The sequence below is a fragment of the Protopterus annectens genome, chromosome 1.part1 (assembly GCF_019279795.1).
Source record: "Protopterus annectens isolate FY-2018-M chromosome 1.part1, PAN1.0, whole genome shotgun sequence".
NCBI lineage: Eukaryota > Metazoa > Chordata > Ceratodontiformes > Protopteridae > Protopterus > Protopterus annectens.
Genome location: NC_056726.1, coordinates 314,289,765 through 314,314,754, shown reverse-complemented (window position 1 = coordinate 314,314,754; position 24,990 = coordinate 314,289,765). Strand labels below are relative to the sequence as shown.

At 38.7% G+C, this 24,990-nt stretch overlaps 1 long non-coding RNA gene across 2 annotated transcripts in view; it reads right to left on the bottom strand.

Annotated features, from left to right (window-relative positions):
• The window catches only part of LOC122804777, an 881,700-nt gene that overhangs the window by 812,823 nt on the left and 43,887 nt on the right, over positions 1-24,990 (bottom strand). The window contains exon 2 of one of the 2 annotated variants that reach the window (XR_006365243.1): positions 19,996-20,541. The exons of the other annotated variant lie outside the window; for it this stretch is intronic. This is a non-coding gene — a long non-coding RNA (uncharacterized LOC122804777). Of the gene's footprint in view, positions 1-19,995; positions 20,542-24,990 lie in introns of those variants that run through there. 2 annotated transcript variants of the gene reach the window in all.

The window sequence follows — 24,990 nt, the reverse complement described above, 5'->3', positions numbered from 1 at the left end:
TTTATTTGCTGATGATTAATTTCTGCTTTTTAAACTCTGCTGTATAAAACATAGTAAGGGATAGCTAAAATGTCTGGAAATCTAAACTGATAGAAAGACAAGCAGATATATGTCCTTATCTATCAAGGTGCTAGAAGACATCAGTAGCCATAAATTGAAAGTGCTTCAAAAATAAATATCTGTGTATATTTATATGAACCTTTTATATTATTTATGTTTCCTTAGAAGGAATTTAGGTTTCTGTATCTTTAAATGTGAACCTAGCTTATTTTCTGACTAGACGTCAATTAGAAAGAGTCAGAGGATGGCGTACACAAGTAAATGCGACAAGCAATAAGTAACTCAAGTTTCTAGTGATGTTTGTGGCTGTTAAATTGTCTCGAGAACCAAGAAGGAAAAGGTATGTGTTTTTTCTTTTTTCTTTTCCCTCCTCTTATTTGGTGACAAACTCATGTAGTGTGCACGCGAGCACTCTAGTTTACGGAGTAGTGTTCACAACTGTCAAACTTTGCATTTTAAACATGCTATGCCTTATTTCTCTACAAAAGAAAAGACAACAGGATATCTAAGCTAGTCACAAGTATCTTTCAACTCCGGATGTCTGGAGCCACAACACACATGACTTATAGCCTCAAAATATCACTTAAAACATATTTTTTCACTGGACTATATCAGTATGTGCATATGGGTCAAAGGCAGAACATCTTTTAAGATTATTTAAAGTAGTCTTATGATACATTCTAACTGAAATACTTCATTTCAAAAGCAACACATTTCTGCCCAGCATTAGCGTTTATCCAAACAGGGACACTTTTAACTTATAAAAAGTAATACTATCAGGGATGTAACTGATAATAAGTTATATAGCAGACATTACTATACCTATTAAGCAATATAACCATATACTGATTAAAATATTATAAGTTAATGAAGATTTTATAAAAAGAAGAGAACAAATAAAAACAACAAAACACAAAGAGAGAAAATAAATAAATAAATAAATAAATAAACTATTTGGGAACATTATTATGCATTGATTACTCTGATTAAGAATATGAAAATAATAGATGGATAATAATGAAAAATAGAGTAATGTTTAAATTATGCTTAGTATATTGATGTGATTTGAGATAAATGTATTTACATTTATGCTAATTTTGACATTTAAAATATAATTGAAAACAGTACCTGTTTTGGTGTAACTTGAAGACAGTAAGAACTTTTCTTTTGTTGTTAGTATTATTATTTAGATTTTTACAGAATATAACATATGTAAGATTATTTGTCCTTTAGTTTTTTTTCTTTTGCTCAACAGTTTTCCAATTATTTACTTCAGCATTTCTCTTCGGTGTACTTATTGTCCAGTCCATAGATTCTTCATGTGTTAGGATGTTGTTGTTGGTAAGGTATTTTATTGCTGAATCTACTGTTTCAAAGATTTTTATTCCATTTGGTAGAAAAACTTTCAGTCTTGCTGGAAATAAAAGATGGACTTTCAGTTGCTTTTTCTTCAAGGTTTTTTTATTGGTAGAAATTCTTTTCTTTTTGAAACCACCTTTGTAGAATAATCATTGTCAAATCTTATTAATGAATCATTGTATTTGATGGGAGAATTTGCCCAAGCATTTCTTAATATAAGATCTTTATCTTGTGTAGAAAAAAGTCTCACAATTATAGATCTCGGCTTGTTCTTACCCGGAGAAGAAGCATTTCCAGAAGCTGCTAGTGATCTATGCGCCCGTTCTATACCATATGAAAGAGCTTCAGGTATTTTTGTTACATCTGGTATCCAGGTGGTAAGAAAGTTTATCATATTGTCCCTTCAGATTTTTCTGGTAGACCATATATTCTAATATTATTTCTTCTTGTTCGGTTTTCCATATCATCAAGCTTTTCTAGTAAATATGTATTCTGTTGAAGTAAGAATTCAGTTTGTTGTTCTTCTATTTGGACTCTAGTGTCAATGTCACTTAATGACTGTTCAATAAGTGATATCTGTCCTTTCTGCTGTGTAAACATTTCTTGAAGCTGTTCCAGTTGTTGTGAGCACTTTTCTTTAAAAGTATCTATTTTATTGTCCATCTTGTTGATTTTTATTGTAAGTTCCTGTATATTTGTAATGAGAGACTGCAGGTCTTTTTTGAGAGAAGAGTCTTGTGCTGTATTCCTTAGATGACTCATGCTGTAAAGCTGATATTGGTGCTGATTTTCCAGTAATTAATTTGACAGGAATTATTCAAGTTCTGACAATAAAATTTTTCTTATAGATGCTCAGAGTTATTAGAAATAAGTTAGTAATAAAAATTTCTTCAAATTAAATATTATTTTGTAAAATTCCTGTCAGGAATTGTATTGAGGTAAGAGAGCTGAAATGAAGTGCAGCTATCAGTTCAGCATCCTAGCCACGCCCCCCACCATGTATTTTCTGAACAAAAAGTATTAAACTAATGCCTGACTGGCATAGCCATCACTGACTGATTAACCATAATTCATTTGTACAGTTGTCACCAACTTTTGCATCGATGCACATTTTTTGAGCAAACAGAAGTATTGTCTGGCATAGGTATTGACTGATCATTATTCACTTCAAAAAATTCCACCTTTTGCAATGACATGCATATTCTGAACAAATAGATGCAGGAAATAAATGTCTTACAGCAGCAAGCGTTTTCTGAAGACTAATTATGACCCAGAGATCATGCCTCCTACTGACTAATTCACTGCAAAAAGATAACCATAGTAGCCTTTGCATCAACATGTATATTGGCAAAGGCATTAAGAGGCAAATCTCTTACAAAAGTAGCAGAGACATGGGTTTTCAAAACATTGATGAAACTCTGATTGTGCTGAAAGTAAAAATTAATGGGAAGAATAGTAAAGGGCCAAAATCAAAAAAGAAATTTTAAATAATATTCCAATTTACTTAAAAAAATTAATAATGCAGGTTTTGCATCAACATACAACCAATTTATTGTATTGTATCCTCAGCGGCTTACCAGAAAACATTTTTTTTAAACAAAAAACAAATTTGAGGCAATAACTCCCTTGATGCAATTATTTTTCACAACAGCTACTTAGAAACTAATCATTGACTGGTTAATCCTCATTGGCCAAAAAATCAAACATGTTATCAGAGAAAGAACAAGAATGAGGGCCACTGTATTTCTGGACAATACAACTCCATTAAAATCTGATTGTTGACTAAACATCATAGCAGAACATAAAACAGAGGAAACACAGAAAAAAAACTTGGGGCATCAAAACTGTGACATTTTTCTGAACAAAAATAAAGTGTAATCCATAGACCAGAAAGTCAGACATAATGAGAAACATCATAACTCTCAGCATCTTAACACAAAAAAATCCAAAGACAAAAATAATGTGGGGGACAAAGGACCACAAATAGGGACAAATTTTAAATATGGCTTCTAGAAATTTAGAAAGCTGATAGAATGACACTGTTTGAATTATCATGCATTTTCTAAAGGATTTGAAGTCTGAAACGCAAATGTCTGTCATTATTCAGTGGTTCAATCCTCACTAATTTGCTTGAAAACCACACATTTTATGAGAAATAAACCAAAAATATCAAACAACAATCTAGACATTCTGCTAACATCTGGACAGTGAGGGGTATGAGAAACAATAAAAATGAGGTAGCCATTAAGTTGATGCATTTTCTGAACAAACAGTATGAAACTGCAACATCTGGCTGACAATATTCTTCAGACCAGATTTAGACAAAAGTAAGCATCAACTAATTTGCTGGCTGTATTTTCTGAACAAACTGAAACTCTAATGTCTGAATGCATGCTATATAAACTTCTTCGGAGAGAAGACAGGACATCCATCCAATATACAGGCATATTCCATAGCCTGAAGCATACCTCTCAACCTCTTAATGCAAGACTCCAGGAAAAAAATAAAAGTAATGCGGAGGAGAGACAAAGGCTCAGAACTTAGGTGCAGTTTTTAAATATTGCTGTTATACACTAAGAAGGTTGCTACTAGACTAGCAGTTTTAGCATTAGCATGCATTTTTCTGAAGGATATGAAGTTTGAAACTCAAGTGTCTCTCATTATTTAGAAACTGCAGACCTTGATAAAACTGGCCAGCAAAAAGTTTTATGCAGAACCAACATGAGACAAAACTCTAGATACTTATATAGTTTAGTCCTCATGTCTTACAGCCTCTTAAGAAAAAATCACAGACAATGCCAAACGTAATGGGGGAAGAAAACAAAAGGCAAACATCAAGGACATATTTATAATGTGCTTTTTATAAACTTAGAAGGTTGCTACAACAGGTTTTGCATTAACATAACATATTTTCCAAAAGATATGAAGTTTGAAACTCAAATGATCATCTCATTATTTAGGGACTGCAAATATCAATAATTTACGATTTTAAATTGTTTTGACTGCTGTTTTAGCTACTTTTCTGTAGATCTATATATATATATATATATATATATATATATATATATATATATATATAATACCTTCCCTGTAACTAGTGTAGTCCAGATTCAGATTTGCTGTATCCAGGACTGCATGTAAGCTTCTGAGCCCCTCCCCCCAAGCTTTCTGTGTTGGAGGGAAGCCTTCTAGCTTATCAGTGGGAGTGGTAAGCACTAGGTAACCTATCTACTACATAAGGATTGGTTCTGGCCCAGAAATTGTAGTTATTGGCCGTTTGGGCAGTTTTTCCATCTCTCTCAACTTTCTGATTTAAAAGCCCACGTTTGCACTTGTTTCCCCCCTTTCCTGTAACTAGTTTAGTCTAGATACAGATTCTTAGTTTTAGCACTTGAATTTGCTTATTCGTGATCAGCACTTGTTCAGAACTTTTAAGCACTAAATAACCTACTAATTACTACAGAACTCAACCTTCCTTATTACCTAGAGGAAAACAGTTTTGGTACTTACTTTCCTCACTTGCTTAGAGAAAAACAGCTCTTGTACTCACTTTCCTCATTTATCTAGAGGAAAATAATTTTTTATTCAGGCATATCCAAGGGTCAGCTCCCAGTGTTCTCTCCTGTCTATCTGATGAATCTGGGCATCTTTGGGCAATGTAGAACTTGCCTCATGTACACAGACAACCCTCTCCTCCTATCACCCAACACTACAATCTGTGAGAGATGCACTTATCTAGACAAACTGGAGGTAAAGCTCTCTCCAATCAAGAGTGAACTTGACAGTCAAGAGGAGAAGGTAAACACTTCCACCACACCACACTCATCACATAGTCCCACTAAATCTACACCACCAAAATCCACACGTAGAAACACAAAAACATTCACGGAGGCTCTCAATAATAATCTGCTCAAGAAACAGAGACCTCCAAAGCAGAAATGCAGGCAACCTCCACCCCCCAACACAAACCAAATGACACATTGCCCGCAGACTCAGTGTGCCACTCAACCACAGCCAATAAGGCAAAACAACATACCCAACACACTAGTCATAGGTAATTCTATAGTCAGGCACACTGATGTCCCACTCACCAGGCTAAACAAGGAGAAGGTTACTGTCAGCTGCCTGTCAGATGCCAGGATCCACCACATAACCCACACACACACAGGTCACTCCACAACAAGTACAAATATGACTCTGTCATTGTCCATGTTGGTGTGAATGACCTGAGACGTACCTCCCTGGACTACATGAAAAGAGACATGGAAGAGCTCTCCGATCTTGCAGCCCAGGCAGGTATGACCCTAGCCCTGAGTAGCATTCTGCCATCACCCAGAATGATGCTGCAGTACAAGGACAAAATTATTGACTTCAACAATTGGCTAAGCTTCTGGTGCCATTGTAAAGGGATCTAGTATCTGTCTGCCTGGGATGAGATGGTCGACAGACCATGATGCTTTGCCAGAGAAGGCCTTCACCTGTCACCCCTGGGATTCCGGATACTGGCTAAGGTTCTTGCCGCCCCTATAGTGCCTTTTTTAGGCAAGGTTCAAATGACAAATTCACCACCATAACAGGAAAAGGCAAGCAAAAACTGAGGGTGATGCTACTCAATGCTAGAAGTCTAAATCTCAAAATCCACTCACTCGAGGCACTCCTTAAAATGGAGAACATCGATATCTGTGCAGTGACTGAGACCTGTTTCAAGGCTCCAGACAGCACCCCTGCACTACCAGGCAATAACTCTTACCACACTTTTCAGCCATGTAACCTGGACCGGAACACCAAAGGCGGAGGTGTGTCCATATTCATTAAGGATATCCACACCTCCAGGCTAGTTGCTCAGCATAATGCATCCGAGGTTATCCAAGTGCAACTAACTCTGGGCAAAACTACAATCCAAATTGTAGCTTGCTACAGATCACCCACCATGCCCCAAGATTCCCACTCCTCTTTTCTTGATGTACTGGAAAATATTAAGGTTCAACCAAACACCCTAATAATGGGTGATTTCAACTACCCCACCATTAACTGGGAAAACTACTCATGTACCAACTCCTTCGCTCAACGCTTTCTGGAATTCATCAACTCCAATGCCCTGTATCAACTTATCCACACCCCCACCAAGGGCAACAATATCCTAGATCTAGTCATTACCAACTTGAGTGACCAGTGTTCCACACCTAAAGTCAACGCCTCATTGGTCCGATCCGACCATAAGCTAATTACCCTAGATATCCACATCCTACCCCCACCCCCCATTAAGGAAACCATGGTAAAAAATTTCTCCAAAGCCAACTTCATGCTTCTTAAGACAGAAGTGGTGAACTTCATGACACCCATGCAGATGGACAATACAGTTACGACTACTGAATCCTACACAATTGCACTTTATAAGCACTTACATGAGTGCATGGATCATGCTATCCCAAACAGAACCAAGACGCTATCCTCCAAAAAAGGAAGCCAATCTGGTGGTCCCCTGCCATAAACAAACTGTACAACAGAAGGAAGAAGCTGTTGCAAAAGAGAGTAAAATCCCACGAGTGGAGGAGCTCCCTGGTCAGCCTCAGTAAGAAGCTGTGATCCCTGATAATATCCTCCAAAGCTAGTTATGAAAACAAAATCACCACTGATTCTAAAGACAACCACAAAGCATTCTATAGCTATGTCAAGAATCTCAATGGCAACACTCAGATCTCCTCTGAGTTACAGCACAATGGCACTAAATATACAGACCCAACTGATATTGCCAACATCCTTGGTAGATAGGTTCAGTGCTAACTTTACCCCCCTCTCACCCCCTAAAGAGCCCATCTCTATACCGGAAGAATGTAAAGTTCCTGTAATCACAGCACAGGTAAAAACCACACTCTCCAAAGCCAAGTTCACAGCATCCATGGGACCAGACAACATCCCAGGCTGTGTTCTACATGAACTACAGAATGAACTGGCACCCCACCTAAGTACCATGTTCAATCATAGCTTCACCTCAGGCTTTGTGCCTGCTGAATGGTGTGCAGCAACGGTTATCCCACTCCACAAGGGGGGAGCTACCACGGACCCCAGGAACTACTGACCCATTAGCCTGACGAGCCAGGTCTGGAGGGCCATAGAACGTATCATCATGGAACTTATAAACAAAGACATTGGTAATCTCCAAACTCTGGACCCCACCCCGTTTGGGTTTGTAAAAGGCAGATCATGTCTCCTAAACCTGATAGACTTCTTTGAAGCAGTCACCAAAGCCGTAGACAAGGGTAAGGTGGTTCACACAGCCTATCTAGATCTTGCCAAGGCTTTCAACACCATCCCTCACTCTGGAATTATAGATAACCTCACTAAACTAGGTATAAATCCCTATGTCACAAGATGGGTTGCCAACTGGCTCACTGACAGAACCCACACTGTGAAAGTAGCGGACTCCAAATCCGACTTCAGACCAGTGACAAGTGGAGTACCACAGGGTTCAGTCCTGGGTCCTCTCCTGTTTGGTATCTACTTCTCTGAAGTACAGGCTAACACAGAAGGTCTTTGGCTAATGAAGTTCGCAGATGACTACAAACTAGGAGCCATAATCGAAACTCCTAACAATGTGGACATCCTACAAAAGGGCCTCACTGAGGCAGATGCCTGGTGTCAAAACCATGGCCTCAAGCTCAATGCCAAAAAGTGCATTGTCATCCCCTTTGGTAAAAACTCTGTACCCATGAACTACAACGTAGGCGGTAGTATACTTAACACCGAAAGTGTGATAAGAGACCTTGGGACACAGGTGGACAGTAGTCTCTCCTTTGATAATCACATCACCACAGTAGTCAGGAAATCCTTCTATGTGGCACACCTCATCACAAAAGGTTTCTCATCCAGAAAAAAAAAGGTCATTGTTCCCCTCTACTCATCACTCATTAGACCCATTATAGAGTACAATGCCCCTTTTGGTATGTACCTCACAAGATATCTACAACAACTGGAAAAGCCACAGAAATACCTCACATCACAAAGAGGATTACCAGCCTCAAAAAGATGCCCTACGCAGACCATCTCAAAAAACTCCAGCTTTACTCCGTCGCATATCGCCTACTCAGAGGTGATCTCTGCCTAACATACAAAGCTATGTCAAACCCAGGGCTGTTGGACATGCTCCACTTAAAGAAATCCCAATCCCTCTGAGCTACACGCTCTAGGGACCTAAACCTTGTCACCACAATAAACAAAACATGCCGGAAGGATAGATTCCTGTCCCAGAGACTTCCCATACTCTGGAATAAGCTACCTATCTATATCAATCAAAGCTCCTCATTAGCACTCTTCAAGAAAAATCTTGATGATTGGATGGAAAATAGGAAATTCACCCCGGGGATCACCTCTGTGGCTCTGCTTGACAGTGGCACCGGAAAATAATTTTCTTGGGTGGCAAAAGCCAGGGTACCTTTTTGGCTGGGCTTGTATAGGCACCAGGGCCGATAGCCTAGTACCTACCTATGAACCTATGAACCTATAAAAATATTTATAATGCACCAAAAATATGAGACAAAAATCTGTCCATTCTATGACATTCTGAGAACTGATATGCAGTAGTCCTCTGTATGCATTGATTTTCTTCACACAAGAATCATGGACTCACCCAAAAATAATGGGTGGGTAAAAGACCAAAATCAGGGAGGGGAAGTTTTTAATGTTCCTCTTATACATTTAGAATGTTGCTAGAGTAACCAGTTTTGCAGTAATATGGATTTTTCAGAAGGATCTGAGCTTTGAAATTCAAATGTCAATTATATAGTGATGTAAAAAATAATTTGCCATAAAACCACACATTTTGTAAAATACATGCCAAACTACTCTTTGAGACAACAGCTGGACATTCCAAAAAATTCTAGGCATTTATTTTTCATTTATTTGCTACCAAGTAAGCCCCCACTACGCATATCCCTTTTAAGATGCAAGGTGGGACTCTCTGGGTGCTGCTTGGTTAAATAACTTGCTTAGAATTACAGTAATTAAATGAAAGAAGAAATCATTAATTGAAGTAATCTTTTACCAGAAAAAAAAGAAAAACAAACTCCGTAATGGCTCAAAGCCTTTACTCCCCCTATGCACTAACAGGCCTGCTGAGAACTAAAAACAAAAATAAAAACCAAATTACTAGCCAGCATCAGGGACAAATCAGACAATTCCTTCCAGAAAAATTCAAAACACAACGGGATGGAAGGCTGTTCTGCAAAAATAAAAAAGGCACTTACATGGATAAAAGTAAGGTATTCGTTGTTATTTATATTTTTTTTCACTTAACCAGAAACAAATGTAGCTCTTTTCTGCAGCATCAGAAGAAGACAAAACAAAAAAACAGAAGTAATCCAATTTTTCATCTATGAATTTCCTGACACAACCTCAGATCTCCTGTGAGTGCTGATCTCCCTTTCAGGTTACACCATCACCTCATGCCGAATCCACTATACAACAATGAGGGATGGCACACTTCTTTTCAGCTCCAAAGCTACCACAATACATGGTCATGATCTTCAGCTGCTCTTTCAGGCTTCTTCAGCACTCCATTGAAGGTGGTTTTCAGCAGATCAGTCTTCTCTGCATTAATACAATGAATAATTGCTTTGTCTTTCTGTTCTGCTTAGTATGTTGACTAAGTAAACCTAATAGAAGACATCATTCACCTCAAGTCTGTTGTTGCATGTTAAGCAGGCAAGAGAAAAGGAAAGAAAGAAAAAAGATGCTGGAAAGCTGTATGCAAATTAGCTGCAATAAAGCAATGCTGTGATTGGCTGTGATGTCTACAGCCAGAGCAGAGGTTTACTGCAAATATCAGGTCTACAAGCATCCATTCAGCGTGGTCCGTGCTGCTGCTGCTGCTGCATTTAGTACTACAAATAGGTGTTCGTGGGTGATTTGGGACACTTGAGAAATATGGTGGTAGTGCAGGGTCAGTATCAAACATCATCTAAATTCATCACTGACTGGCAAAAACAGTAAAACGGTAGACACCAGTTAATGCACATGTATTTCAGTGCTAAGGATACAGTACATAGGGTAACCACTTGAAATGTGAGGACCCAACACAAAAATTGAATGGACGAAATAACAGATTTAAATATACCAAGTTCAAGATAGCCATTTCCCGGAATATTCCCCTTTCTCCAATGAACAGCTATCACAGAATTAGTGTGTGTGTGTGTGTGTGTGTGTGTGTGTGTGTGTGTGTGTGTGTGTATATATATATATATATATATATATATATATATATATATATATATATATATACAAAATAAAAAGAAAATAATGTTATAATGCTGAACCAGATGTTTAAACGAACCTTTAATCCACAGTTTGAGCACTTTCATTCCTGTTAGTAACAGAACTTCATCAGAAACATGAGGAGGTTCTGCTACTAAGAGGAAAGAAAGCATTCAAACAGTGAATTAAAGGCTTATTTAAACACCTGGTTCAGTGGTTTTTACTTTATAATGTATGTATAAGTTTGGGTGGAGAAGGAAGCTTGCTGTCTTCAAAAAGAGAATTTAAAGGATAAGATTGATGTTCAAGATTTTCTTTTCTGTTCATTTCTGATTTTTTTCCATCTGTTGACACGGCATTTTGAGTGCTGACATTTCTGTAAGGATCAGTACACAGATAAGTGGTTTGAAGATACACAGCATCATCATCCATTATAACTAAAGTAGTATTGTTACATCAGGTTAGGTGAACAACAGTGTCATTATTTTCCATCTCTGCAATTTATACTTAATACACAGCCATACAGAGTATCAGCTAACCCTACTTTAATAGAGCAGCAAGCCAACCAGACTCTCACACACACACTGAAGAAACAAATTTCTATGGAGGACTGATAAACACAGTTATAATTTGAATAAGTATTTCTAATTAACATAAACAAACAAAATGGCAGTAGACCTCAAACATCTCTTGTCAAAGCAATCCCAACACCAGGCCACCAGGTGCCCGTAGACAGTATAACACAACTTCCTGAAGTAGTGTGAAAAGAAAAAAGGTCATTAAAGACTGGACTTTCCACTAATAAACTGAATTCACCACAGTAAAATCACATCCTTCTCCTAAACCACGCATCAATAAATCACAGTACTGACAAAAATACTTCCTACAGTAAAACGAGACAATATGGCAAGTAATACACTGGCAAAGGTATTAGGTTTAATTCATAATGACAACAAGTGACTGATGATGAATTAGCAGTGGTTGAAAGAACATCAGCATCAGCAGCCATCCTGAATACTCTTGTAGAGTACTACAACATGCATGGAACTAGAGCTAGCATGTGTATGTATGCAGTGAGTATGACAATACGCATTGAACTACTACTGGCATGTGCATGTCTACAGTGAGTGCTACCATATGCATTGAACTACTACTGGAATATGCATGTCAACAGTGAGTACTGCCATACGCATTGAACTAGTACTGGCATGTGAATGTCTAAAGTGAGTGCTACCATATCCATTGAACTAGTACTGGCATGTGCATCTCTACATTGAGTGCTACCAAATGCATTGAACTAGTACTGGCATCTGCATCTCTACAATGAGTACTGCCATATGCATTGAACTAGTACAGGCATGTGCATCTGTACAGTGAGTGCTACCATATGCATTGAACTAGTAATGGCATATTCATGTCTACAGTGAGTACTACCATATACATTGAACTAGTACTGGCATATGCATGTCTACAGTGAGTGCTACACTATGTGCTCAACTAGTACTGGCATGTGCATGTCTACAAAGAGTGCTAACATATACATTGAACTAGTACCACCATGTGCATGTCTACAGTGAATACTACCATATACATTGAACTAGTACTGGCATATGCATGTCTACATTGAGTGCTACCATAGGCATTGAACTAGTACCGGCATGTGCATGTCTGCAGTGAGTGCCACCATAAGCATTTAACTAGTTCTGGCATGTGCATGTCTACAGTGAGTGCTACCTTATGCATTGAATTAGTACCAGCATCTGCATGTCTACAATGAGTGCTACCATAAGCATTGAACTAGTACTGGCATGTGCATGTCTACTGTGAGTACTGTCATATGCATTGAACTAGTACTGGCATGTGCATCTCTACAGTGAGTGCTACCATAGGCATTGAACTAGTACTGGCATGTGCATGTCTACAGTGAATGCTACCATATGCATTGAACTAGTACTGACATGTGCATGTCTACAGTAAGTGCTACCATATACATTGAACAAGTACTGGCATATGCATGTCTACAGTGAGTGCTACCATATGCATTGAACTACTAATGGCATATGAATGTCTACAGTAAGTGCTACCATATACATTGAACAAGTACTGACATATGCATGTCTACAGTGAGTGTTACCATATGCATTGAACTACTACTGGCATGTGCATATCTACAGTGACTGCTACCATATGTATAGAACTAGTACTGGCATGTGCATGTCTACAGTGAGGGCTACCATATGCATTGAACTAGTACTGGAGTGTGCATGTCTACAGTGAAAGCTACCATATGCATTGAACTAGTACTGGCATGTGCATGTCTACAGTGAGTGCTTCCATATGCATTGAACTAGTACTGGCATGATCATGTCTACAGTTAGAGCTACCATATGCATTGAACTAGTACTGGAATATGCATGTCTACAGTGAGATGCATTGAACTAGTACTCACATGTCCATGTCTAAGGTGAGTACTAACATATGCACTGATCTAGGTCTGGCATGTGCATGTCTACAGTGACCATGTACATTGAACTAGTACTGGCATGTGCATGTCTACAGTGAAATGCATTGAACTAGTAATAGCATGTCCATGTCTAAGGTAAGTACTAGCATATGCACTGATCTAGTACTGGCATGTGCATGTCTACAGTGAGTACTGCCATATTCATTGAACTAGTACTGGCATGTGCATGTCAACAGTGATTGTTACCATATGCATTCAACTAGTACCGGTATGTGCATCTCTAAAGTGAGTGGTACCATATGCATTGCACTAGTACTGGCATGTGCATGTCTACAGTGACCATGCACATTGAACTAGTACTGGCATGTGCATGTCTACAGTGAGATGCATTGAACTAGTAATTGCATGTCCATGTCTAAGGTGAGTACTAGCATATGCACTGATCTAGTACTGGCATGTGCATGTCTACACTGAGTACTGCCATATTCATTGAACTAGTACTGGCATGTGTATGTCAACAGTGATTGTTACCATATGCATTCAACTAGTACTGGCATGTGCATGTCCACAGTGAGTACTACTATATGCCTTGAACTAGTAGTGGCATGTGTGTGTCTACAGAGAGTACTACCATATGAATTGAACTAGTAATGGTATGTGCATCTCTAAAGTGAGTGCTACCACATACATTGAATAAACAATGGCATGTGCATGTATACAGTGACTACTATCATATGCATTGAACTAGTACTGGCATGTGCATGTCTACAGAGAGGACTACCATATGAATTGAACTAGTAATGGCATGTGCATGTCTAGAGTGAGTGCTACCATATGCAGTGAGTTAGTACTGGCATGTGTGTGTCTACAGTGAGTGCTATTATATGCATGAACACGTACTGGCATATGCATGTCTACAGTAGCTACTACCATATGAATTGAACTAGTAATGCCATGTGCATGCCTACAGTGAGTGCTACCATATGCACTGAACTAACATTGGCATGTGCTTGTTTGCAGTGAGCACTGCCATATGCATTGAACTAGTACTGGCATGTGTATGTCTGCAGCGAATGCTAACATATGTGTTGAACTAGTACTGGCATGTGCATGTCTACAGTGAATACTGCCATAATCATTAAAGTTTTACTGGCATGTGCATGTCTACAGTGAGTGCTACCATGTGCATTTAACTAGTACTGGTATGTGCTTGTCGGTTGTGAGTACTACCGTATGCATTGAACTAGTACTGTCATGTGCATGTCTACAGTGAGTGCTACCATATGCCTTCAACTAATACTGGCATGTGTATGTCTACAGTGGGAGCTATCATATACAATGAACTAGTACTGGCATGTGCACGTCTACAGTGAGAGCTACCATACGCATTGAACTAGTAGTGCCATGCGCATGGCTACACTGTGTGCTACCATATACATCGAACTTGTACTAGCATGTGCATGTCTACAGTGTGTGTTACCATAGGCATTGAACTAGTACAACCATGTGCATGTCTGCAGTGAGTACTACCATATGCATTGAACTAGTACTGACATGTGCGTGTCTACAGTGAGTGCTACCATATGCATTGAACTAGTACTGGCATGTGCATGTCTACAGGGACCATATGCATTGAACTAGTACTGGCATGTGCATGTCTACAGTCAGTGCTACCATATGCATTGAACTAATAATCACATGTCTATGTCTACAGTGGTTACTACCATATGTATTAAACTATTACTGGCATGTGCATGTCTACAGTGAGTACTGCCATATACAATGAACTAGTACTAGCATGTAAATGTCAACAGTGAGTGTTACCATATGCATTGAACTAGTACTGGCATGTGCATGTCTACAGTGAGTGCTACCATACACATTGAACTAACACTGGCATGTGAATGTCTACAGTGAGTGCTACCATACACATTGAATTAGTACTGGCATGTGTATTTCTACAGTTAGTACTACCACATGCATTGAACTAGTACTGGAATGACCATGTCTACAGTGAGTGCTAGTATATGTATTGAACTAGTACTGGCATGTGCATGTCTGCAATGAATGTTACCACATGCATTGAACTAACACTGGCTTATGCATGTCTACAGTGAGTGCTACCATATGAATTGAACTAGCACTGGCATGTGCATGCTTACAGTGAATTCTACCACATGCATTGAACTAGTACTGGCATGTGCATGTCTACAGTAAGTACTATTACATGCCTTGAACTAGTAGTGGCATGTGCATGTCTACAGTGAGTGCTACCATATGTGTTGAACTAGTACTAGCATGTGCATGTCTACAGTGAATACTACCATGTGCATTGAACTTGTACTGGCATGTGCATGTCTACAGTGAGTACTAGTATATGTATTGAACTAGTACTGGCATGTGCATGTCTGCAATGAATGTTACTACATGCATTGAACTAACACTGGCTTATGCATGTCTACAGTGAGTGCTACCATATGAATTGGACTAGCACTGGCATGTGCATGCTTACAGTGAATTCTAACACATGCATTGAACTAGTACTGGCATGTGCATGTCTACAGTAAGTACTATTATATGCCTTGAACTAGTAGTGGCATGTGCATGTCTACAGTGAGTGCTACCATATGTGTTGAACTAGTACTAGCATGTGCATGTCTACAGTGAATACTACCATGTGCATTGAACTTGTACTGGCATGTGCATGTCTACAGTGAGTGCTACCATATACATTTAAGTAGTACTGGCATGTGCTTGTCTGCTTTGAGTATTACCATATGCATTGAACTAGTAATGGTATGTGCATGTCTACATTGCGTACTACCATATGCATTGAACTAGTACTGGCATGTGCATGTCTACAATGAGTGCTACCATATGAATTGAAATAGTACTGGTATGTGCATGTCTATAGTAAGTTCTACCATATTCATTGAACTAGTAGTGGCATGTGCATGTCTACAGTCAGTGCTACCATATGCATTGAATTAGTAGCAGAAAATGAGTGTCTTCAGTGAGTACTACCATATGCATCAAACTGTAACTGGGATGTGCATGTCTGCAGTGAGCACTACCATATTCTTTGAACTAGTACTGTCATGTGTATGTCTACAGTGAGTGCTGCCATATGTGTTGAACTAGTACTAGCATGTGCATGTCTACAGTGAATGCTGCCATGTGCATTGAACTTGTACTGGCATGTTCATGTCTACAGTGAGTGCTACCATATGCATTTAAGTAGTATTGGCATGTGCTTGTCTGTCATGAGTATTACCATATGCATTGAACTAGTAATGGCATGTGCATTTCTACATTGAGTACTACCATAGACATTGAGCTAGTACTGGCATGTGCATGTCTACAGTGAGTTCTACAATATGAAATGAACTAGTACTGGCATGTGCATGTCTACAGTGAGTACTACTATATGCCTTGAACTAGTAGTGGCATGGACATATCTACAGTGAGTGCTACCATATGCATTGAACTAGTACTGGCATGTGCATGTCTACAGAGAGTGCTACCATATGCATTGAATTAGTAGCGGCATGTGTGTGTCTACAGTGAGTGCTACCATATACTTTGAATTAGTACTGGCATGTGTGTGCCTACAGTGAGAGCGACTATATGCATGAACAAGTACTGGCATGTGCATGTCTACAGTGAGTGCTACCATATGCATAAACAAGTACTGCCATATGCATGCCTACAGTGAGTGCTACCATATGCATTGAACTAACATTGGAATGTGAATGTTTGCATTGAGTACTACCATATGCATTAAACTAGTACTGGCATGTGTATGTTTACAGCGAGTGCTACCATATGCATTTAACTAGTACTGGCATGTGCTTGTCTATTGTGAGTACTACCATATGCATTGAACTAGTACTGTCAGGTGAATGCATTGAGTGCTACCATATGCATTGAATTAGTAGCGGCATGTGTGTGCCTGCAGTGAGTGTTACCATATGCTTTGAATTAGTACTGGCATGTGTGTGTCTACAGTGAGTGCTACTATATGCATGAACAATTACTGGCATGTGCATATCTACTGTGAGTGCTACCATATGCATAAACAAGTACTGTCTTGTGCATGCCTACATTGAGTGCGACCATATGCTTTGAACTAACACTGGGATGTGAATGCCTGCAGTGAGTGCTACCATATGCAATGAACTAGTACTGACAGGTGCATGTCTGCACTGTGTGCTACCATATAAATCGAACTAGTATGGCATGTACATGTCTACAGTGAGTGCTACCATAGGCATTGAACTAGTACAACCATCTGCATGTCTACAGTGACTGCTACCATATGCATTGAACTATTACTGGCATATGCATGTCCACAGTGACCATATGCATTGACCTAGTTCTTGCATGTGCATGTCTACAGTCAGCAGTACCATATGCATTGAATTAGTAATCACATGTCTATGTCCACAGTGGTTACTACCATATGCATTAAACTAGTACTGGCATGTGCATGTCTACAGTGAGTTCTGCTATATACATTGAACTAGTACCGGCATATGCATGTCAACAGAGAATGCTACTATATACATTGAACTAGTACCGGCATGTGCATGTCTACAGTGAGTGCTACTATATGCATTGAACTAACACTGGCTTGTGCTTGTGTACAGTGAGTGCTACCATATGCATTGAATTAGTAGCGGCATGTGCGTGTCTACAGTGAGTGCTACCATATGCGTTGAACTGTAACTGGGATGTGCGTCTCTCCAGTGAGTACTACCATATGCATTGGACTAGTACTGGCATGTGCATGTCTACAGTGAGTGCTACCATATGTGTTGAACTAGTGCTAGCATGTGCATGTCTACAGTGAATGCTGCCATGTGCATTGAACTTGTACTGGCATGTGCATGTCTACAGTGAGTGCTACCTTATGCATTTAAGTAGTACTGGCATGTGCTTGTCTGCTTTGAGTGTTACCATATGCTTTGAACTAGTAATGGCATGTGCATTTCTACATTGAGTACTACCATATGCATTGAACTAGTATTGGTATGTGTGTGTCTGCAGTTATGGGAAGGTGTTGAAATACTGTGTAGATATGCAGGCATGTAAGCAAATGAACGACAGTTTGAGAAATCATTACTTCCATGACAGTATTGTATGCATTAGGTGAAGACCTGGAGAAATCTAGGCCTCTTTAACAAATGCCACACAACACTAAGTGTAGAACTGACTTTGCCAGTGTCACTCAGTTATGAAATGTTCTTGACAGAATGTGATCATTCACTGACCACAGCATTATAGTTGTATGCTAACTGCATGTGGCTTCTGAAACTGAAAGATGCAGAGTAATATATATGCATGCCAGTGTCAGCATAACTGTGCAAGGTAGCAGCAACAGGGTTAATCAGAAAGACAATTACATGAAATGTCATCCTAAGAATTAATTTTTGAGAAAGTACTGTACTTTACAGAGATGTAGCCACATGACTAATGTTTATAGTTTATCAGTTAGAAAAGAGAATTGTAGTCATGACTGGAAAAACAACTGAAAAGTTGTCATATGCACTGATTATTTCAACATAAAAATAATCGAAGAGATACTCTTACACATGGAGGGCACATTGGATAGTAACATGTTATATTGCTGATGAAACTGGTAATAAAACGCCTGCAAAACATTGGTGCCTGACTCAAAAGGCTGGAAGGCAATGTGTTCATTTCTATAGTCTATGCCTCCATCTTCCTTTCCATAGCTAATTTCTTCCACTCCATGGCATGAATTTTTCTATCTCCCTCTCTATGTGTGGGTGTGTATGTGTGTATGTGTGTGTGTATAATATATATATATATATATATATATATATATATACACACACACACACACACACACACACACACACACACACACACACACACACATACATACACACACACATATACATACACACACACACACACATATATATACACACACACACACACATATATATATATATATATATATATATATATATATATATATATATATATATATATATATATATATATCATATGGTCAGCACATGGATAAATTCCAGGCTATCATCCTGTTAAACCAACCTATAATTATACATTGTTAATATAGATTGTGACTCCTCCACCTTTTGTTCCTGTCTTTGCAGCTGATAGTCTAAATGTGTGGAAGGCACTGAAGCCTTGCACTGCCAGAGTATTTTCTGTGGCTTTAATCCATATCTTATTAACAGCACAGATGTCTATATTCTCCAGTGTGAGGAGAGCTTGCTGATGTTTTTTTTTTTTGTTTGTTTAGGCTGCTATCATTAAGCAGTAACACCTTTTGGTTTCTTTGGGTTTTATTTGTTATGTTGGTAGGGTTGTCAATTCGGCATTCCCTAAAAAAGGCTCTAAGGGGTGGATAAAGATTTAGCCAATATTCAGAAGCTTACAGTGGTAAGGACAATACAGAGAATTAATGGCTAAAACAGTTACATGGTGAATAAATATAATTGATATCTCTCAACTGAATCAAGGTCAAATCTCAACAGAATCAGGGATACTTTTAAAATATTAGCACTATTAACTTGAGATTGACAGAATAAGAGAATGTGGATTAACATACATTTCTGAGGTAAAGTAAGTGTATAATGCTAATTATTGTCATTATTGAGTATAATTCACCACCTTTTCTCAAACATCACCACTTTTAGGAGGGATTAAGAGGGACAGAGCTAAAATCTGAGTCAGAATCAGGGTTGTCCCTGAAAATCGGGGACACTTGAAGGGTAAGGTTGACAGAGAAAGTACCACAGGAGGTCCACAGCCAGAACATTTGCTTACCATACTACATGCCACATGAACTAGGACAGGACTACCCATAATGTGATGTCACTCAAAGAATTTTACTTTATTTTGCTGTCAAATTTCTTCACATCATGAGACTATATTTTTATTCTTGTAGCTATAAGAGATAAAAAAATACTACACATGTGATGCACTTCTAACATTTTCTTTCTAAGTGTGTTTGTGGCTGTTTTCCAAAGAGTATTGGAATTAGGAGCTAAAGGGAGTGTGGCATGCACACTCAGGTTTTATACATTCATGAATTGATCCACCATGTCAAAGGCTTCATTAGAATATACTTTACTTACTTATATCTTCATTACCATATTCTGATACTTATGTGTGTTTTGCAGCCAGGCATGATACGCAGACCTCTTTAATGAATACAATAACAGGAAAATTATGAAAAAAAAAAACTTTAAATATGTTTTGAAACAGCCCCAGGTTTTAAGTGTTGAAGTACAGGTTAGACACCTTAAATGGGTCATTAGAAAGCATGCTGAAAATCTGAGGGTCAGTTATTCATGTGCTATATCAGACAATGCAGAGAAAGCATCCGCTTGTCATACGCAGAAAGATGCAGCCTGTAAAATAAATAAGTATAGAAAAAAATCATTAACAATATAAAACAAAAATGAAGCAAAGTAGAATACTTAACTGTAAGAATATCATTAAACAGGAAACATGGACTATGATAGCACAATACGTCAAGTCTACACATAAAAACAAAACAGCTTATATAACTATACAAGAAAGTATCCATTTATTTTCCAAGTCATGCTTAATCCTAAAATGGACACTTTGAGCGCAACATGAAGCGTAATCTTTGTGCTGAACATGTGTGTGAGATGTGCAGTGACAAGCTTGCCGATTTGTATTCATTAAACAGGCCTGCATGTCATGCCTGGCTGCAGAACACAGGTAAGTAGCAGAATATGCTAATGAACATACAAGTAGATGAAGTACTTCCTAATGAAGCAATTTAACAAAGTGAATCGCTTCACGAATGTATAAAACCTGAGTGTACATGCCTCACTCCCTTTAGTTCTCAACTCCAATACTCTTTGGAAAACAGCCACAAACACACTTTGAAAGAAAATGCTAGGGGTTGCTGCTGCTATCATGAATTTGTATCTGCAATATCCTTTTAAAACAAGGTGCTGTTGCTGCTGCTTTAAGACCTGGCCCTATAGGGAGGTTTTGGACGTTACTAAAAAAAACATGTCTCAACTGTACAGAAATGTCAAACATAACTCATGAGTAATATATGCAACGTAAAAAGTAATATATTAGAAGGAATATGACAATGCAACCAATGCTCCTAGCTCTAAACAAAGTTTTACAAAATATTTCTCTATTCTCCTACACTCTCGCTCTCTCTGTATATATGAATGGTATATCTGCAGCATCAGCAGTAGATACCCTTTGGCTGTCTTTCACTTCTGTACCCATGTTCAGCACAACCCTGAAAAAACTCTACGAGCTACTGGACTGGCCAGAACAAATATGTATTTATGCAACCATCCATTAAAAACATGCGCACATAAGACATTATTGTAAACCTTCTCCAGCAATAATAGGTGTGAATAAGGATAAAGAAATGTGTTATTCCAGAATATATAACAGCATTACCAATTAATGAAGTGCATGAAATGACAATTGTAAAAATAAAATTGCTTTTTATATTCAGATGTCTGTCAATGCTAAGGACATGTGGGTGCATCAGAACTGTTATATGTAATACAAGTCAGTGATCTTTTTGTAATGCCGATCATTAAACCATCTTTACACAAATAAATTTGCTGATTATATACAGCACTCTGTTAAGTAATAAAAATGAAAGACTGCATGAAGCAACCATTTCCCCGACCCTTCGCCATCAAACACAAATGCCAAGGACATAACCCCCTTCTAATAAAATAACAGTGGTTTATGTCAGGCTTTTACATCAGGCTTACCATGTTATTATTTGCTGAAATGTACTTTGACACTGCCACTTCTAACATAAAAGTTCTAAAATGTGTTGACATTCTCAGAAAATTTTTGCTATAAAGGAATGCAACTTTAGATGAACATTTTTCCAATACGAGCTTCTATACCTTCTACACCAACACTAGTGTACAATGTGAAAACAGCACTCAGTTTTCTCTAAATAAATACTATCACAACTATGTAATTATTACATGCAAAAAAATCACATACCTTGACACAATTTGTAGCAAAGTTCACCAAAAGTAATGCAATTGCAGCAGCCAAGCAGCAGTATCTAAAGTTGGTGAATCCCCAATATGATGCAAGCTCCTAAACCCAAGGTCATGTTTATATAGGCAGATTAACCCTTATATACACAGTGAAATGTAAATCAGATATTACCTCATTATCACTCATGAATCACTCAATCTACTTGAAGTGCTGGGCAGATAAATATGGTGTGAGGACTTACACTATCCTGTGCACATTCCCTAGCAATACAAAAGCAAGTATTGAAAAGTGGGGCTTGCCAAGAACATACACTTGTAATTCATTAGTATTAGTGCTCAAATAATTAAGTATTTAACACTCGTCCTACTTTAATGCACTGTACACTTCCAGAGAGTATGTCAGGGAGAATAAATGTATAAAAGAAATTTGAGATTACATTGACTTACTTAGGTTCAAAGGTTCATAGGTGTATACTAGGTTAATGACCACAAGGGCCTTTTAAGCCTAGCCATCCATCCAAAAGCTCTGACAAGTTCTGATACCCTTGATAAATGTAAGCAGGGGTTTGAGCGATGAAACATTTACAAGCAGGGACCTGGGAGATGAACCATTTACAGACTGCCTGTGGCCAAACCAGGGATGAATTTCCTGTTCCCCATACAATTGTCCAAGTTGCACTTGAATTGGTTTAGAGAGGAACTCTCTTTCACATGGATGGGGAGCCTATTCTCTATGTCTCCGGGATACATACCTCTCTCTCCAGTAGGTCCTATTTATATCACAAGGAAAGTTTAAGTCTTTTGAATGAGTAATTCTGGTGCTGTTTGTTTTGTAGATATGCCGGAGGTCCATCAGAGTGGGGTCTGACAATGTCCCGTATTCCAGTCACAGATCTCCTCTCAAAAGCCTGTAGGAGAAGAATACAGGGATAGGGTCTTGAGGTGGTCTGCATATGACATTTTACTTACGCAGTGTATTCTTTTAGTGAGAAACCTCTGTAGATGGTCCAACTGTTAAATATGCCTGGTTAGGTACATACCAAAGGGGTACTCTACTCAATGATAGGCCTGATGAATGCTGAATACAGTGGAACAATGACTTCCTTGGACTTAGATGCCATACTTTTGCTTATAAGCTGTGCAAGATAGAATGATTTCCTCACCATGGTAGACATCTGATGGTCAAAGGCTAGATTACTATCTATGTGTGCCCCTAAGTCCCTGACTACTGGTTCAACTCTAAGAGGTGTGCTGCCAATATGATAGTTACCAGGGATGGATGCCTTCCCAAAGGATACTATTGTTCATTTCTTGGCATTTAGTTTTAGTGTATGGCTCTGACACCAGTTGTTTGTCTGTGTCAGCCCTTCTTGGAGAACATTTGTGTCAGTGTGGGATTCAATGACGGCTCCTAATTTGCAATCATCTGCAAATTTAGTCAGCCAGACACCACTGACATTTGCCTTGACCTCAGAGGAGTAAATGTGAAAAAAGAGTGGTCCAAGGACTGATCCCTGAGGGACTCCACTTGTGACTGGCCTCTTTGTAGAGGTGGACTCCCCAATTCTAACTTCCTGGGTCCTGTCTGTGAGCCAGTTGTCTATCCACAGGGTGACATACGAGTTTGTACCTAGCCTCTTGAGTTTGTCAACAATGCCTGAGTAGGATACTATGTCAAAAGCCTTGGCCAGGTCAAGGTAGGCAGTGTGAACCATTTTTCCCTCATTCATTGCTTTGGTTACCTTCTCAAAAAAGTCCACCAGGCTGACTAGGCATGATCTCTCCTTGACAAAACCAAACTGGGTTAGGTCCAGTGTCTGGAGATTTAATGTATCTCTAGTGATCATTTCTATGATAATTCTTTCCATGGCTTTACATATAAGACTAGTGAGACTTATGGTCTGTAGTTTCTAGAGTCTGTAGATGGCCACCTTTGTGCAGAAGGATGACTGTTGATAAACTAGTAGATAAAACATAATAACAAATTTCAGAATATATGCTTAACAGTTAAATTTGTCTGTGAGTACAAAGCATGGCTAATTGATGTGAAGTACCTGAAAATAAACACACAAACAATGCATATCTAAATATATGCAATTCATAAAAAAAAAAAAAAAAAAAAAAAATTTTTCTAAGCTTGTTTCCTGCCTTTCCTGTGGGTAGTCTAGCCTGGATATAGATTTGCGGTGTCCAGGACTATTTGTAGGCTTCTAGGGCCCAAGCCTTTCTGTGTTGGAGGGAAGCCTTCTAGCTTAATTTTGTTTCTTAGAATTAGTCAGTTTTTTGTTTCAGCACTTGTTCAGAACTTATTGTAAGCACTAAATAAGCTACAAATTACGACAGCACTCAACTTTCCTCACTGTCTAGAGGAAAACAGTTTCTAGTACTTAACAAATAAGCACCTATCCAGGCATGTCTAAGGGTCAGCCCCCAGTGTTTTCTCCTGTCTACTTGATGAATCTGGGCATCTTGGGGCAATGCAGTAATTGCCTCATGTACACAGACAACCCTCTCCTACTACCACCCAACACTACAACCTGTGAGAGATGCACTTATATAGCCAAACTGGAAGCAAAGCTCTCTTCACCCAAGACTGGAATAGACAGTCAAGAGAAGGTAAACACTTGCACCACACCACACTCAGCACATAGTCCCTCAAAATTTACACCACCAAAACACACACATAGAAACACAAAACACACACCTACATTCACGGAGGCTCTCAGTAAAAACCTGCCCAAGCAACAGGGACCTCCAAAGCAGAAACACAAGCAACCTCTACCCCCCAACACAACCCAAATGACACATAGCCCACAAACTCAGTGTGCCACT